Genomic DNA, 5421 nt, shown 5'->3' on the forward strand with positions numbered 1-5421 from the left:
TGAGCACTATGGTCACAATCATTTGGTCACCGACCATATTCGTCCTTTCTGTCTTGGAGTCGTTATTATGCTTCGATTAATTCCACTGTTCATTGGAAAAAGAGTAGCCCAAGAGTTTATGGCAAAAGGTGTTGATTAGCTACGTTTTCTCCAGTCGATAAGTTCAAAATTATGGACCTATAGTTCAGATAGCCCTCTAATAGCATTCCCTGAAATTCAAGAAAAGAAAACTTGCAAAGATAGACAAATAATATTTCGAGGTTGTAAACTTGTTGCAGATAGTTGTCAATAAAATGGAAGTATTTTTAATAACCTGTGTAGGTGTTTCATTCTTTAATATCCACTGTAATGTACATACTTGACATACAAGGACCTCTTACTTTACCTTCAATGCTCCAAAATCATTCTCTAAAAGATTCGCATATAACTCACCAAATTACTGGTATGAATGAAAGTTTTTTTACCTGAATCATCCAATAAATGCTTTTGTGCAAAGGCTTCTCTAACTTCTTAATTTAGCTTTACTCTTTATGGCCTGGCATATGCACTCAGTTGATGGTCTTTTCATGCAGTTGCTTTGATTTCTGCCATTTAGCAGGAAACCAGACTTTCTTAATTTTGTTCAGTGCTGCGTGTAAGTTAGTTAAAAATATTTTTTTGGTTGAACTGTCTATTTGTGGTTTCTTCTTTTCAGCAATCCAGAATAAAGTTTTTTAGTGGCTTCTAGCTCCATCCTTGTGAAAATCTTGAATGTTCCACAAGACGATGGATACCCAATCAGCTCTCTCTCTATCTTTGTTGTATTATACTCTGTGGCTATGATGAAAAGTGACTGCCCTCCATGTCCTTTAAATAGGTGCTGACAAACTTTTTCTGCTCTATTCTTTGCCCATTCTCAGCATTTTATCTCTAGGAAATTTCTACAAAACCCATTGGCATCAGATGTTCATTCCGCATGGAGAAACTGAAATCTATTGATGATAAATTATATCAGTGATGGCTGCAGAGTTTTTCCACCAATAACTGTCCCCTTAGGCAACTTTTAGGCAATCATCTGCTTGAATGGCATCTACGAGGTCATTGTGGAGTTAGAATGTTCAAACTGACAAGAGCTGTGGCTTAATAATGGAATGTGTTGTCTTTCCACTGCAAGGCCCAAGTGAATAATTTGCTATTAAATACTGTTGGTGTTCTGTGATGATGCTGAGACCTGTGTAGTGGCTGGAGTGCATCCCATGAACAGTCTTAAACAAGTCTTTTGCATCTTTTCAATCTTATCTAGGTATGTAGCACCCATATTGATAATCAATAATACATAATCCACTATGGAACAGATAAGACTATTGTAGAGCATAAATTGATGACGTTTATCAGCACTGTTTTCTGTAGCAATTTTCAGTGCATTGATGCCTTTGGTAGCTCCATTTAATACGGTGTTAATGTGGCTGGTGAAATGAACTGTTAAAGGTTACCCAAGATATTTTTGTGTTTCTTCCAGAGTGATAAAACTATGTACAAATGATGGTGATGGCTTGTCCTCATCAGCACGTCTGTTGTTAAGTGTTCATAACACGGCCATGGCTTTAACAGAATTGATTACCATTCCTTTGTCATTATACCAGTTGCCCCTCATGCTAAGGAATGGTTGCTTCTTGCTTCCGATTTCAGCGTTGCTAGAATTTCTGCTGTACACCAGAATGGCATCAGCAAAGCATAGCACATGATATTGGGTTGGACTGTTGAGATATGCTAGGTCCATGGTGTAGATGTTGAGGAGGACTGGCGAGAGTGATAATCCTTGAGACAAACCAGTGTTGATCCAATCTGACTGCCATCTTCCATTCTCCATGGTGCATCTTCTTGCAGTTAGTGTGGCTATAACCCCTTTTACACTAATGTCCATTCTGAGCATTTTATCAGCAATAATGAGCAGTTGGAATCTACTGTAAGCATCTTCCAGATTTAAATATACGGCAAACGTGATCTAACCAGCTTCAAAGCCTTCCCGTATATTAGCTGTAAATCCAGTAAAACTGATCCAGGTTTCTCGTCCATTATGGTATTTGCCTAATGACGATGGACGTAGTGATTCTCTATGATAGGTAAACCTACTAGCTACAGCCTTCTCTGGAATTTTGCCAATTATGTCTTGTAGGACAACAATTCAATGACCTTTAAGACAAGAATGATAGTTCAAGGGTTTTGGTAAGGATCAGTCCATATTTCAAGGATGTTACTTATAATGTTGATACTCAAATCCTAACTGGTGGCTTCTGTAAGGTTCTTAAAAGTAGAGATTCTTAGACAACCCAGACCTGGAGTTCATGCTTAAGTGTATTTCTTGCTCTGTGTTCATTTAAGCTAAAGATGGTTTCCATATTTGTATGTAATTGTAGCTTGAGCCTCTTCTGCATGTCAACATGGTCACATTAGTTAATGTATCTGAGCATGAAGTCCTCACCACTGTCTTCAGTCATCATAATCTCAATGAAGTGGGGTACCATTGTTGTCATTAATGACAACATCATAAAACATTTTTGTTCCTGAGTCAGACATGAGCTTATGTAAATGTCAAAACAAAGTGTTTGTAAGATTGTCATTAATGCACAATTCATGTCATGTTTTTGAAACCTGATCACCTGTAGAAAGAACGGGTTCTATTCCATGCAGTCTTTTACCCCTTTATTTCAGCTAGTTTGTGCCTTAATCACATGAACCCAGTCAGCCTGGTTTCATTTTGTGCTTTATAAGCATTATTAGTATCAGCATTTCATTAAGAGGGAGGAGTTCCTTTTGGAGAAATTGTTGATTTGACTTTTCTCAGTGGAAGAGAAGTGCTTGAGGCTATTAATACTGCCAGAAAGCTTGACACTCGTGTCTAGATTTCTAGACTGTTTTTGCCACTCTTCTTCCAATGCAACTCGCACATGAGGTGACCACTGCAGACATTGTGTTCTGCATATGCCAGTTAAAATTACACCCAAGGATAGGTTTGAAAGGCGAGGACTACACAACGATTTCTGTCAACATATCGCTCAGTGATTTTTATTGGTTTGCATGAGTTTAGTGGTAGTATACGATTGGTGCCTATCTTGTGGACATCAGATTGTAAACCTTCATCATTAGTATTTTTACTATTATCTCAAATAGGAGGATAGTTCTGGCATTTATTATCTCAAGTAGGGGGATAGGTCTGGCATTTATTATCTCAAGTAGAGGGATAGGTCTGGCATTTATTATCTCAAGTAGGGGGATAGTTCTGGCATTTATTATCTCAAGTAGGGGGATAGGTCTGACATTTATTATCTCAAGTAGGGGGATAGTTCTGGCATTTATTATCTAAAGTAGGGGGATAGGTCTGGCATTTAAGTCTCCTTCTGCTAGATTCATAGATTTATTTTCTGACAAATCAGACAAAACCTACAGTGTTGCCCGTCATGACATACATGTTGCCCGTCATGTATGCATTGGTGGATCAGATTTGTGTGGGCAACTTTGAGGAGGTACCCGGATGGTTTGTATCTTGGAGTTGTCAGACTACAATGGTCATCTGAGTCTCTAGATCAGTAAGTGGTCTGAAGTCAAAGCCAGCGAGAATGGACTCCTCGGTGTCTGAGAGATTAGTCTTTTGAAAGTGTATGGTGTCTTAAAATTCAGAGAACTTCTGAAGACAGTAAGTGCTTCAGTGATGTTGCAGTAGCTTCCCATGTTATGAGACATACAGAGGTCCTCAGCTAAGTGTTTGATCTCCACTGCTCCAGTGGGCACCTCTCTGGGTACTGTTTTTAATTTATTATTGTTTGTAGTAAATATGTCAACCACTCACTGTTCAGATCATTAGTTCCTAGTCCTGTCTACCTTACCAAGCAGGCGAGTGATAGAGCTGCTATTCTTAAAGTGGGCGAACAGTGGCCAATAAAATATAAAAATGCCCTCCAACCATCAAGAAACTTCCCTATTACGTTGATCAGTCTTGATTATAGTTTGTACCTAGGCATCTCCATGTTGTTTCCACCCTTTTGTAATAGATCTCTTGTTGCAGATCTAAGTTGTCAAAGTTGATGACACACACACATATACATACAGGGTGGTCCAAAATTATCTTTTCTATTTCGAAATTTAATAATTAGATAACTAAGGAAATACAACCATATAGTTTTTAACACATCGTGTAGCCAAACGAAATAGATTTTGTTGTTGTCATGTTATTTTGTTTCACTCTAGTGAGTAGTGTTACTTCAATGCATCGTTTGGCTTGCAGATACCAAGTCACTGACTGTGGTGCAGCGTCATTACAGGAAAGAAGGGTATATTAAGGATATCGTGAATTGCACACCTTCAGCAAACAACACGGAGATAACAGACGCCATCGCCACTGTGTTGCAGCGAACGTGGACTGAAATATAATATCGATTAGACGTGCTGAGAGCCACTAATAGTGCACACGTACAAGTCCACTGACATGTAAAAACAAAAGTGTTTGAGTTGAGCTACAAGATGTTAAAAACTGCATAGTTGTGTTTCTTTATTTATTTGATAATTAAATTTTAAAATAGTAAGGATAATTTTGAATCACCCTGTATGGCTGGACACATGAAGGTGTAGTGGGTATTTTTTCTATAACAGTAGCCGAAAAATCCTGCATCAAATTGTTCCGAGACAACCATTATTAAAAGATGACATCACACACACACAAACTTATTTTATTAACAGATAATATTAAAATTTTAATGTATGTCACAAACTGTTACTATATACAGATAATGAATACTCATATAAAAATCGTAAGACATTTTCACAACAGTATAAAGCCGCGCGTAAGAAAATAATTCTAGCAGACGACAAGTTTATTTTTAAACAAAAGTTCACAAAATAAGTATAAATATTATTGTTTTGTTGTTCGCTGTTACATTTACTTGTAATTGAAACGGCAGTACCATAATATATAATCACCTTAGTTTTGTTAAACAATAAAGTCAATGAATTTGAGCTTTAGAACTTTGTTTCAGAGCCTGACGTATTTTTACTTATTTGATGACGAGGAACCCACTTTGAGACTAATAATGGCTGGAGACGGCTTAAATGGGTAATGAAGAAAAACTTTAATATAAGTTTAACATGACAGCAAATGTACAACGTTTCGACAAGGTTTTGTCATCATCAGGTTCGACGTTACGTTAGTAGAAACTCACGTAATATTACAAGTTGTTTTTTTAAAACTTGTACCAGTTATCGATGTAAAAAAATATTATGATTTCATTCAATTTTATGATGATGACAAAACCTTGTCGAAACGTTGTACATTTCCTGTCATGTTAAACTTATATTAAAGTTTTTCTTCATTACCCATTTAAGCCGTCTCCAGCCATTATTAGTCTCAAAGTGGGTTCCTCGTCATCAAATAATGCCTGTACGTTATTT

The sequence above is a fragment of the Limulus polyphemus genome, unplaced genomic scaffold (genome assembly GCF_000517525.1).
Source record: "Limulus polyphemus unplaced genomic scaffold, Limulus_polyphemus-2.1.2 Scaffold10889, whole genome shotgun sequence".
NCBI lineage: Eukaryota > Metazoa > Arthropoda > Merostomata > Xiphosura > Limulidae > Limulus > Limulus polyphemus.